Below are 14,280 nucleotides of genomic sequence, written 5' to 3' on the forward strand. Positions count from 1 at the left end.
GAGAAATTTATAGATGAAAGAGCCATGCAATAATTAATAAGAGTTTGTTATTTTCATGTGTTAAGTGTTGTTAGAGATGATACTCGAGAACAATTAATCAAGCCATGTCCTTTCCCAGATTCACGTCCCTGCCATCAAAACAAACAAAAACTGTAAGATAATTTAGGTTTGTAATAATAAAAATATATATTTAAGCGAGGCATATGTAATAGTGTCTGATAAAGAGTTAATCGAGACATGTAGTAGTGACTATAAGGAGCGCGTTGTTCAGTATGTGACGACCTGACTTTTTGGACCATCTTACTTATCTTGCTTTTTTTTAAAACTTTAGAAAATTTGAGGTAAATTTTTTTTTTTTAAACAGAACTTAAAATATAAGTTTGAAAACTCATAACCTAAAAATAAATTTTCATTTAAAACTTGATGAACGAAAACGACCAAAAAGTCGAAGTTGCATAATCGGAAACTAAAACCCAAAAATACCATTGTAAACAAATACCATAAATAAAGTCGTAACCTTTAACAGAATTGAAAAACATAACTTAAACCATGAAAAATAAAACCTTGGGTTTGGATTATTGAAAAACTGAAAGCAAAGCGGAAGTCTTTTATTTTCGAAAACGACAACCATATCCCAACCCTCTCGCTATCGCCGCCGCTGATCCACCCTCCTCACTTGCTCATAGGTTGTTTACCTACAACACGGACGGATATACATAGGTGAGCTAACGCTCAGCAAGAATAACTATACTAACAAAACAAGAGCAATAAATATGCATAGCCAGTTATTAGTATTTCACTTGCTAAATAGAGACACATGATATCAAAAGGTAAAGTCTGACATATTTTAATTCGGGGTCCCCTAGAGTAGTCGTACCAATTTCAGTGTACATTTTGGTAACGAACTATAGGGCTGCAACCTCCCATAGAACGTCTCATCTATCTGATAAACTTGTGAGGAAATTCTCTAGGTGAGCCCTTTATTCGGCTCGACAAGATCCTCTTGTTACCTCCTTGGATCGAGACGGTACGACCCTCTTATTTACTTGTTAAACTTATTACTTGATTACGTCAAATGCAAGAACAACATAATTTATTGGCATACTTGATAACATGCTTAGAATAAGAACATATTGTAGATAACATGCATAATTGAATCATAACACACCATAAACACATGAAACATAACATATTAACATAACACACATATCAACAAAAACAACATATAAAGTCACATAACACAACTAAAACAGATTGCATAGTCACAAATTTTTATTTTCGAACAAATCCGTATTGTAGTGAGATTATTCTCACCTTCGCTTCGGAAATCACGACCGTTGGTCGAGGACGGCTCGGGAAAACTAAACGGGTCGGAAAAGATACGCGGCTCGGAACCTAATCGATGGGAAAAATATTATTAAGCTACTGTTGAAAAGTTCTAAAGACAACTCAGGTTCTGAAAATTTTCAAATACGACTTTCAAAGTGAAATTACCAAAATACCCTTGGCTAATAGGGTTTCGGTGAAATAAATAAAACTCTGAGAAAACTTCTGTCAAAATTCCAGTACGTATAAAACATAATTTGTATCGCTTTTTGTAAAGGCATCACGGCCAAAATAATTTTTGTAACTATTTATTAAAAATAAAAGAAGTGCAAAAATCTAACTTTAAATTTTTTGTCAAAAACTGTCTGCGCACCGTTTTGAAAATAATCAGAAACTATTCTGTATTTGATAAAAATATTTTTTGGTTAAAGGTTTAGATAGAAGACATTTAAACCTAAGTTTTCCAAGAAGAATCAACGCAAAACCAGTATTGTTGTATCCATAGTAAACGTTTAAAGTCTGAAAATCGGGAATAGGTCTTTGGTCTGTGCACTGATTTGAAAATAATCAGAAAATATTCTGTATTTCATAAAAATATTTTTTGATTACACACTTAGATAAAAGAAACATAAACCTAACTTTTCCAAAAAGAATCAACGCAAAACCAAATTTTTTGAATCCACAGTAAACGTTTAAATTCTAAAATTTTGGAATAGGTCTCAGGTCTCAGTAGGACAAAATGGAGTTTTAGACGCGAAAAAAGTCGTGTCTAAAGCCTCAGAAGTCGCGTCTATATGAGCAATAGACGCGACTTCAGACGCGACTATGGTCGCGTCTGTATGTTCGTGTCTGTTGGTAAACAGACGCGAGAAGTCGCGTCTATTGGTAGACACGACATTCAGACGCAACAACTCGCGTCTAAATGGCAATTTTATTGTTGGCTCAAACAGACGCGAGAAGTCGCGTCTATTGATACGCACTACATTGATCAGACGCAACAACTCGCGTCTAAATGTCGATTTTGTTGTTGGCTCAAATGCTTCCCACCTTTTGACGGGAGAGATTTTGTTGTCGGTTTCTCGGTTGCTACAATTTTGAAAGCAAGGTTCGTTTCATCTCCAACGTTGATAACATGATAGGAGACACCCATGCACATGGAACTATACATACAAGGATGGACTGGAAAAATAATACATTCTTACCCGATCAACCATCAGGACAAGCAAATACAATGGGTAGTAAAAAAAACACAGTTAAAAAAGGTACCTGACACCTTCGGTGTAATCGCTTCCAAGAAGAAGTGCCATGCTAATCAATTTATCTCTGCTTAATCCCAACTCATTCTCAATATCCTGGGTAGGGGCATAGTAACAGATAAGTCGTCTTTGGACTTGAGAAGAAAAAAAGATGTATAAAGTAACAAAGAAGAACCAAGAGAGCTCATTGTCTTCACATGTCAATTAAAGAACAAACCAAGTTTCAATAGTCCGGTTAAAAGTAGATTTCGAAGAGACCACAATGACAAAAACAATATAGCATAAGGGAAAAAAATGCACAAGGTGTTTGAATAAATACATAACAGCTGTAAGTGCGTCTAGAGAATTAGTAACACACGTGAATTGTCAATCCATTCTTCTTTTAGCCATACCTTCATGAAGTATGTCTCCACATATTTCCGGTCATCAAATATGTTCTTGTAAACACTCTGTGCTCCAAACAAGAATGCATCATAGTCATCAGTGACAACGCCATCGACAAGGTTAGCTATTTCCAAAAAGGCACATTGACTTTCAGCTTAAATGGGTGAAATGATATAAGGTATGCCAAACATTTGCAGCAGCTCTTACAATAAGTCAGAAATAAAAATAAATAAGCACATCTTTTGAAGAAAAAATAAAGAATTCAGTAGAAGAATACTAGGTGAAGAATAAGATCTCCAATATATATATATATATATATATATATATATATATATATATATATATATATATATATATATATATTCAAGTGATGAATACATATACCAATATCAGTTGTTTGCTAAATCAAATTTAATTAATACTTCGATTTAGTAATTGGGAGTATGAGTAACAATGAAACGGTTCTGTTTTAAAAAGCAAAATATTTGCAATATTCTCCAACAAAGACCACTTTTTTTCTCAAACTTACAATGATTGCATCCTCAAAATTGAAACCACGAAGACAAAGTTTGGCTTGCGATGCAATGATAAAAGAAGTTCTTAACGCACCTGACAATCTATAAACATCTCACCACTAACAGACTCTGCATTGCGTTCAAGCTGTCTCCGCTCATCGCCGAGAATGAGGCGTTCTTGGTCTAAAATCTTCATCTCTTCCTTCAAGTTTGCCTCTGCGGCTTTCACGTGCCAATTCTCATCCTTTCCCAGACCAGAGTTCTCCAGCATATGTTCAACTTCTGCGAAAGAGATGTTCTCATTCTGTTTTAAAGTTAAACTTTCCTCGTTGTCAATTTCAAGTCTGATTTCAGGGCGATTTTTGGGCTGATTTCTCGAGCGGTGCTGCCGACTTCGGTTTCTCGGTACTTCGCAAACACGCCACTGAACGTTTGCCTGCACTGATAATCACTCTTTTCACATGCCTCAACAAAATGACTAACTCGACACAAAATTGTAATCAGAGGCAATTACACACAAGTAAAAATTAAATAACACACAACAAAGACCATCAACACATAAGTAATCAGAGGACAATACTCTCTCACTCATCGTCTCTTAAAAATACACTAAATTATATGGAATTGTACCCAAAATTGTAGTAAGACACGAATTACCAACACACACATACATCACTCATCACCATAATCTGAGACCCAAAAAAAGAAAAATTGTCCAGTGAAATCATACTATCATATCAGAGACCACCACGACAAAATCTCCAATTCACTCTCTATCTCAAAAATACAACAAATAATACTGACCCATTACATGGGTGAGGATTGGCGGATTTCTGGGCTAGTCTTGAGATAACGATCGATTGGCGAATTCTTGAGCGGCGGAACGGACGCGGTAGACCTGAACGCGGCTAACCTGAGACTTCTGAGACACAATGAGAGACTGGGGGAGTGAGCGACACAGACAAAGAACGAGAGATCGACTCACCTCGACGAGCGGCGGAGCGGGGACCGAAATCGCGCAATTTGGATTTTGGAATCACCGCACCTGGGTTGGGAGTAAAACCTGGGTTCGGAACCAAGGAGTGAGAGAGTGTCAGAGGAAGAGAGAAAGGACGAGAGATCACTCACCAAAATCTACGGCGGCGCGGAGCGGCGGTCAATTTCTGGGAGAATAGACCGGGAAAATTGAGAGATTGGAAATTAACGCGGGAAGGTTATACTACTCTGTGTTTTTTTTATAATAGAGAAAAGATAATATAAAATTTTCAGCCGATACTTCAGTAATCAATTGTGATTGTTTTTTTTACCTACAGACGCGAGAACTTGCGTCTGAATCTTGAGCAAATTTTTTTTCGTCGCAACTACTTTCCTTTTTATTTCCCCAATTCAATATAGACGCGACTTTAAGTTTTTGACGCGATAAGTCGCGTCTGTTGCCAAACGAAATTAAAAAAAGCGGGATAAATGTCCCGGTCAAAATTTTGATGAAATTTTGTATGAGACGCGACTTTTCGCGTCTGAAACACTAAAAGTAGCGTGTAAATAGACGCGACTTCTCGCGTCTGAAACCTTCCGTGTCTGAAGCCTCAGTTTGTAGTAGTGTCTGTGCACTGATTTGAAAATAATCAGAAAATATTCTGTATTTCATAAAAATATTTTTCGATACAGACTTAGATAGAAGAAACATAAAGCTAACTTTTCCAAAAAGAATCAACGCAAAAACATACTTTTTGAAACCAGGGCAAGCGTTTTAAGAAACCGTTTTCAAGGAATCTGAACCAGAGAAAAAGAAAGCATACCTAATTAGACCTACGAATTTTCAAACCAAGAGAGGGATGAGGGAGTGAGAGCAGAGAAGAAGCGTTAAAAGAAGATGAGAGGATGTTTAAATATGACTTAATTAAACCCTAAAAGCCCAAACCATAATCATACTTCTAATATTAATTTATTTATTATTATTATGATTATTATTAATACTACAGTACTATACACGCTGAGCACAAACTTTTATATAAATATATATATATATATATATATATATATATATATATATAAACGTAAGAAATTAATATATATTATGTTATATAATATAAAGTAATATATATATATATATATATATATATACTATTACGTTAACTTTATTATATATATATATATATATATAAAGTATGTATAATAACTTATTTATAATATATAACTTATAAATATTATATAACTTAAATATATTATATCCATATTTTGTAATCTAAAGAGTATAGTAAAATAAAAAAAAAACACACTCTAAAGTACACATAAAAAAAAAATAAAACTTCAAAAACTACCACATAAATAAATCATTCACTACTACTTTATAAAAAAAGAACGAACGTAACTCGATCACAAAAAATTTTGCTTTTTAATTAAGCTAAAAAAAAGGGATTTCACAATCTCCCATTCTTATTAGAATTTTCGTCCCGAAAATTAACAAAAGTCGAGAAAAACATAAGAATTCTTACTTGAACATACTAAAAATCTTTGAAAAGATCGGGATATCGTGTTTTCATGTCTTCTTCCTGTTCCCAAGTAGCTTCTTCTATCTTGTGATTCCGCCATAGCACTTTTACCAAAGGTATCACTTTGTTCCTCAAAACTTTCTCTTCGCGATCGAGAATCTGGACAGGTTTCTCTTCATACGTCAAGTCTTCGTGAACTTCGATGAGCTCTTGAATTAAGTCGTGCGTTGGGTCAGGTAGGTACTTCTTGAGCATCGAGACATGAAACACATTGTGCACCAATGCTAACTCGGAATTCAGGGCTAGACGGTAGGCTACCTTTCCGATTCTTTCTATGATATCGAAAGGACCAATGTACCTCGGGCTCAACTTTCCCTTCTTGCCGAACCTCATCACACCCTTGAGAGGTGCTACCTTTAAGAACACAAAATCTCCGACTTGAAATTCCAATGGTCGCCTTCTCTTATCGGCGTAACTTTTCTGTCGACTTTGGGCAGTTCCCATTCGATCACGAATTTTCATGATAGCCTCTGTTGTGTCTCGGATAAAATCTGTTTTCTCGAGATTATTTTCTCCCGCTTCAAACCAGTGAATTGGAGATCGGCACTTTCTCCCATAGAGAGCTTCATACGGTGCAATGCCGATTGAGGCTTGGTAGCTGTTGTTGTATGAGAATTCAATAAGTGGCAGCCTCTTACTCTAACTCCCACCAAAGTCCATGACACATGCCCTTAGCATATCCTCTAGGGTCTGAATCGTCCTCTCGGATTGGCCATCCGTTTGGGGGTGAAAAGCGGTGCTAAACTTCAGTTGCGATCCCAGCGATTTTTGCACGCACCTCCAGAAGTTAGAAGTGAAACGACCATTGCGATCTGAGATGATGGATAGAGGAACTCCATGCAGTCCCACCACGTTATTCACGTATAACTCAGCCAACTTCTCTACGGAGTACGTGACCTTCATCGAGATGAACCTAGCAGACTTGGTCAAACGGTCCACCACTACCCAGATAGCATCATAACCCTCAACCGTCTTAGGTAATCCAACCACAAAATCCATTGTGATTTGCTCCCACTTCCATTCAGGAACTTCTATTGGCTGTAATTCTCCAGCTGGTCGTTGATGTTCAGCTCTCACTTTCTAGCAGGTAAGACATTTACTGACAAATTTTGCAACGTCACCCTTCATTCCGTTCCACCAAAAGTGTTCTCGGAGGTCTTGATAAATCTTCGTGGAACCTGGGTGGACTGAATACGGTGTCTCATGTGCTTCGGTAAGAATTTGCCTTCATAACTCATCTTCGTTGGGTACACAAATCCTTCCATCGAAAAAGAGCACATCATTCTCCGAAATGGAAAATTTTGACTCTTGGCTTTCCAATGCATCGTCTTTCAACTTTGACATCTCCGGATCACGCATTTGCGCTTCCTTGATCCTTTCAAAAAGATCTGACTGTAAAGTCATATTGGCTAATTCTTGTGTGACAATTTCAACTCCCAACTTGTTGATTTCCTCAGTGAGTTGAGGAGATAATGCTCGCATCATCGATAGCCTAGCCTCATCCTTCCTACTTAAGGCATCTGCTACCATGTTTGCCTTCCCGGGGTGGTAATGGATACCACAGTCATAATCCTTAACCAATTCTAGCCACCTTCTTTGCCTCATGTTCAACTCCTTTTGAGTGAAAATATATTTTAAGCTCTTATGATCGGTAAATATCTCACACCGAACACCATACAGGTAGTGTCTCCAAATCTTAAGGGCAAAAACCACTGCGGCTAACTCTAAATCATGAGTATGATAATTCCTCTCGTGATTTTTGAGTTGTCGTGACGCATAAGCCACTACTTTGCTGTTTTGCATTAACACAGCACCAAGACCTGTCTTTGATGTATCGCTGTAAATAGACAAAGGTTCTCCACTTTCAGGGACTATAAGTATTGGCGCGGTGGTGAGTCTTCTCTTTAACTCGCGAAAACTCTCTTCGCATTTCTCGGTCCACTCATACTTCTTATCTTTCTTCGTGAGGGCTGTGATTGGAGCGGCTAATGTATAAAACCCTTCAACAAATCTTCCGTAGTAGCCTGCTAAACCGAGAAAACTCCTTATTTCTGTCACGCTTCTCGGGGGTTTCCAATCATTCACAGATTCTATCTTGGAAGGATCAACAGAGATCCCATCCTTGGAAACCACATGACCAAGAAACTGCACCTTATCTAGCCAAAATTCACACTTCGAGAACTTGGCATATAGCTGATGTTGTCTCAACGTCTGTAGTGCAACTCGCAGATGCTCTTCGTGATCTTCGACACTCTTAGAGTAAATCAGAATGTCATCAATGAAGACAATTACAAATTTATCCAAGACGTTGCTAAAGATCCTATTCATCATGTCCATGAATGCCGCATGTGCATTAGTAAGTCCAAACGGCATGACCGTGAAATCGTAATGACCGTAGCGGGTACGGAATGCCGTCTTTGGAATGTCGTTTTCCTTGACTCGCAATTGATGATACCCAGATCGCAAGTCTATCTTCGAAAATACTTTTGCTCCCTTGAGTTGGTCAAACAAGTCATCAATCCTAGGAAGCGGATACTTGTTCTTGACGGTGACCTTGTTAAGCTCTCTGTAATCGATGCACATACGGAAAGATACATCCTTCTTCTTCACGAATAAAACCGGTGCTCCCCATGGTGAATGACTTGGCCGAACGAACCCTTTATCCAGTAACTCTTGAAGTTGTGATTGCAGCTCCTTGAGTTCAGCTGGCGCCATTCGATAGGGTGACTTAGAAATCGGTCCCGTACCAGGTAGTAATTCAATCCCAAAAGAAATCTCACACTCTGGAGCTAGGCCTGGTAAATCTTTCGGGGAAAACATCAACAAAATCTCTCACCACTGGCACGTCGTTTGGAGTCGCTTCTACATCCTTAGTCTTGTCCACTACCGACGCTAGGAATCCATAACACCATTTACTCATCAATCTTCTAGCTTGTAATGCTGACAACAACATCTTTGATTTCTTGAGTGGCCTTCCTTCAAAGGTGAACCATCTTTCCGTTACCGGTTTGAAGATTACTCTTTTACGATGACAATCGATCATTGCATTATTCTCGTCTAAGAAGTCCATACTCAAGATAGCATCAAAGTCTTTCATTTCTAAGACAATGAAATCACTCTTTAACTCTTGACCAATAATTATTACCGGTACTCTTTTTAAACAGTACTCTGATAATAGCACATCACCAGACTGTAAAGCCGTCTTGAAAACCTTCCTAGTTTTCACTACACTATCGCCTAATTTTCTAGCCAGTTTTAATGAAATAATGCAATGCGTAGCACCAGAGTCAAACAAAACTAGAGCATCAAAGTGAGCTATAGGAAGCTGACCTGCTACAACATTTGAAGAGCTGGCTAGAGCATCGGCGTTGGTGTAGGCGTAAATGCGACCTTAGGGCGGCGGTGGCGTCTGAGTTGTGGGTGGTGCCTCAAGTCGACCCTGGAAAATTTGTGGCCCTTCAATGACAGCTTGCATGGAGTTGAGTCGTCCATTCTGACTGTGTTGCTGATACTGTGCATTCGGAGCGGAATTCAGTTTTGGACAGTCTTTAATATAGTGACCAGGCTGACCACACTTGAAGCAGGTCATGTTTCCCCTCCGGCACTCTCCAGGATGCCTCTTTCCACAAATGTTGCATATAGGAAATGTCGCTACCTCTGTCTTGACCTTGGTGTTGGCGTTACCACCATTTCCAGGATGGCTTCTCTTCTTTCCATTCCCATTCCATTGGGATCGTGCCTTGGAGCCTTGGCTACTGTAATTAGGTTGGGGATTTCCCGATTGGTTTGGTTTCCTGTTGTCAGGTCCTCGGTTTTGGCCTTTCTCCTCTTTTCGAGCCTTGTAAAACTGGGCTCGTTCCTCCTTTACTTGGATCAAGTGATACTCGGCTCGCATGGCACGTTCGAGGCAGTCTGCGACTGTGGTAGGTGGCTGACTTCCATTATCAATGGCTAAGGCTAATTCCGGTCGGAATATTACCATCATCCGTCGAAATCTTTCTGTCTCTGTCGGAACCAAATGAGGGCACAGTCTAGCTAATTGATTGAACTTACTAACAGCTTCAGTCACAGTCATCGTCCCCTGCTTCAGCGCCGTAAATTCCTTCTGCTGAGTATTCATCGCTCGCATGTTGAAATACTTACTGTTGAACTCCTCGATGAAGTCTTCCCAAGACATAGCGCGTGTGTCTCTTCTAGCTGCAACTGTCTCCCACCAGTATCGTGCATCCTTCTTCAGAACAAAAGACGCGCATATGACCTTCTCAATTTCTGAGATATTCATGAAGTTGAAGATCTTCTTCATCTCTGACATTCACTCGTCAGCCACTAAAGGATCAGTGGAACCTTCAAAATCTGGAGCTCTCATCCTCCTGAACCTTTCGAAAAGATCATCAGTCATAACAACTTGGCCCATCTGAGGTACATTCTGGGGAGGTGCTGGTGGTGCTTGTTGATCCTCTTCCACATTTCCATTGACTTGGGAATATGGTTCCTCAACTCTTGTATCTCTACTTCTTGGGCTTCGATACGTTGTAGCAATGCAGAAACGAGTACCGCAAGATCTGGCTGGGCCGCTGGCTGAGGTGCGGGGGCTGGACCGTTGGGATTCACTGTTGCTCCTTGTTGTGCAGGAAACGGAGAGGCATGATGAGCATCTTGCATTGGGACATCAGCGGCAACTCTGCCTCTTCCCCTACCTCGGCCTCGTGGCCTACCTCTGCCTTGTCCACGAGCAGCTTGAACGTTTTCCATCTAAGATTTCGAAGACATTTTCGCGATTAGGGTTTTTTCTTACTTTGACTATTAGGATCGATTATAGAAAAGACTTAACATGCAAAACACCCTCATACAAGGAACTTTATGAAACTATTAAGATAATTGTGCTTTCCACATTAAGTAACTTAAACATATAATCCAAATCCGAAAGTGATACTCAAAACCAAAAAACAAAACCAAAACCTCACAAAAATAAATAAATAAATAACGAGTGCTTTAGACTTCGGGGAAGAGAAGAGGAAAGAAGAGTGATGGTTTAAATCAAAACGAAGACTTAGTCTTCTTCTGGATCGTCTTCACTAGGATCTTCTTCTGATTCAGACTCGACAGGGTCCATACTAGTATCGTTCCCTAGTGGCAAGTCATCGTCGTCGATCAGCTCCATGTAGTGCCTCATGTGCCTCAAGAAATCTTCGTAGGTTAATCCAGGCGCAGGTTCGTAGGTGCGATACTTCCCTCGTTGCTTTTCAAACTCGGAGAGCCCGTTCCAGTAAACACTAATAGCCTCATCATCATCGAGATGAAAAGGACAGCGATGGAACATGTCGGAGGAACGGTTGTAGTACTCCATTGCCGTCTCCCCGTCCTTCATCTTCCATGAGCTCAAGATTTGCCGGTAACGTTTTCTCTCCAATTTTTTCTTCCATCCTTGAGCGGTGAAGTTTCGTATGACCCCGTCCTTCATGTATTCCCAAACGATTTGGGGGTGATCCTCAACCTTCCTTTTCCAGTACCCCAATACTCTCCCTTGTACTTGTAGTTGCGCAAAAGATAACTGTAGAGGTTCCCGAACTTGTAACACTTTAAAATGAATGTACATGTTGTTACACCATTCCAGCGTGCCAATGATATCTGTCACCTCGCTACTAAGAACTGGAGGTTTCGTCTCTAGGAATTTGATCAGGAGGTTGCTATCGTCATTGCGGCATCGAGTTTCCGCGATCACGTGCTTTGTTACTTCATCATCCATCTAATAAGAGGGGTAAGAAAAAAAAAAACTAAAGGTACAAAAATAAAACAAAACTAACTTACTTGAGTAGGGGGAAGCCGTGTGATCGATAGCAAAGGGGGTCGTAGGTTCGTTGCTCTGATACCAACTGTGACGACCCGACTTTTCGGACCATCTTACTTATCTTGCTTTTTTAAAAAACTTTAGAAAATTTGAGGTAAATTTTTTTTTTAAACATAACTTAAAATATAAGTTTGAAAACTCATAATCTAAAAATAAATTTTCATTTAAAACTTGATGAACGAAAACGACCAAAAAGTCGAAGTTGCATAATCGGAAACTAAAACCCAAAAATACCATTGTAAACAAATTTCAATGACAACAATGTTGTGTTTTTGCATGTGACCCACACGTGTCGCAAATAAGAAATTTAAGAAGTAAAGACATGTGAAAATAAATTTAACAGAAGTTCATATAGTGGTGGTTGATGGGTTATTTTGTGTGGGTTAAAATTAAAATAAAATTATCTTGCTAAAGTGATAAGTTTGGATGTCAAAATATTTTTTTTTATTGGACCTCATGGATGACCTTTATCCTATATTACTTTATTTTTATTTTTATATTTTATAAGAGCTAATTACGTGAATTGTCAAAGAGAAAAGCTCTTTTTGCTTTGTGTATTCAGCTTGCGAAAAAAACTTATCCATTTTTATTCAGATTAAAAAAACTTTATCTATTTTATTGATATAATTTGACTGGTTCTTAAAGTTTCTACAGTGATGTTGTATCTTATTTTTTCTTTGTTCAAATTGCATGTGTTTTGTCAAACAATTTATATGTGATAGCATAAATAATGACAACTCTTAGTCATGCATGATTTATCTGTTCATTAATATCTAAATGGCTTTTAAGTGTATATTTAGGCCACGTGAAAACTTTCTCCTCCACACTCTCAATATACAGTAGAAATTGTATGGCTTCGTAAAAAATAAAGACTAAGGCGGTGATCACAATCAGCCAAATAAAGAATAAGATTACTAAAAAGAACGTGGCATTCATGACCTGATAATCATTCAACGTGGCTGTCTTTTATTGAGGGAAAAGACTACTGTAGAGTCTACAGTATTTTTGCGTCTTCATTTTAGTAGAGTATAATGTATATGTATAATGTATATATATAATATATACTTTATTACGTTAACCTATTTTAGCATCATATTATATTATATTATATTATATAATATATTACATAATCATATATGACAACTTAACAAAAAAACACGTAAGTATATATAATATGCATGATCATATAATGTATATAATATATATATATATACATTAACTTAGTTATAATATATAACTTAATTATATACAATATATATATCCATAATTTGTAATTTAAAGAGTATGTTAAAATTCAAAAGCAAACTAAAGCACACATATAAAAAATAAAACTTCAAAAACTACCACATAAATAAATCATTCACTATTACTTCATTAAAAAAAATACTAACGTTACTCAAACACCAATATTTTAGCTTTTTTAATTAAGCTTAAAATTTGGGATTTCACACTTCACACTTCGTCTCTCATCTTCGATAGGACTATCACGTAGTTGTTAATGAATTTGATGATGTCTCTGAAATTCTTAACCACTTTGGCAACGGTTGCCTTTTTCCCTATATGATCCAGCATCAAGTTAGTGTGCATCACACATAGTTCGATAAATAACATTGATGATGATTTTTTATCTTGTTCGACGCATCAATAAACTTTAAAAACACGATCTAACTAGCCGAGTAGACCATAACATTTATGATGCTCGATCTTTTCAAGCCCTACCTACCATTTGGCCTTATGTTGCATACATAGTAACTCAATACTTCTCCTTATTTCTCGATGAACGCCTTCATATACTCCACATATTCTTTCAAACACATATTATATATCTCGTACAGAGTAGGTAGTTGTAACAATCCGACTTTTTGGACCGTCTTACTTATATTAGTTTTTAAACAATAGAAAAATCTTTAAAAATTTGGAGGAAATTTTTATAAAAAAATACACATCGTATAAAGGCGAAAAAAAATTAAGCATTTAAAAAGAAACAAAAACAGAAAAAGAAATTTAAGATTGCATTTCAAACATTTCATAAGACGTACTTAACCAAAACTGGAAATATGAAGTATCAATTTAAAACCAAACATAGCGGCAAAAATACTAAAACATATTCCATAATCTAAATCTCAATCAAACTAGAAAACTCTTTGAAGCTTCATAACTTTGAAATAAATGAAAATAAAATCCTTAAAATTTATTTTTTAATGACTCGTAGTTGAAAACTTATTTCGTGAATGGCACACAACCCAACCCTCCCACTATCGACGCCGCTAGTCCACCTTGCTCAGTTCTTTGTATGATGTTTACCTACAATACAGACGTAAAATTTTTCGAAGAAATGAGCTTACGCTCAGCAAAAATAATATAAAGCTCAGAAAATTAAAAAGAGTAATGCAATGAAT

The sequence above is a fragment of the Urtica dioica genome, chromosome 5 (assembly GCF_054948205.1).
Source record: "Urtica dioica subsp. dioica isolate 48M chromosome 5, U.dioica_male_clone48M_v1_H2, whole genome shotgun sequence".
Taxonomy (NCBI): Eukaryota; Viridiplantae; Streptophyta; class Magnoliopsida; order Rosales; family Urticaceae; genus Urtica; species Urtica dioica.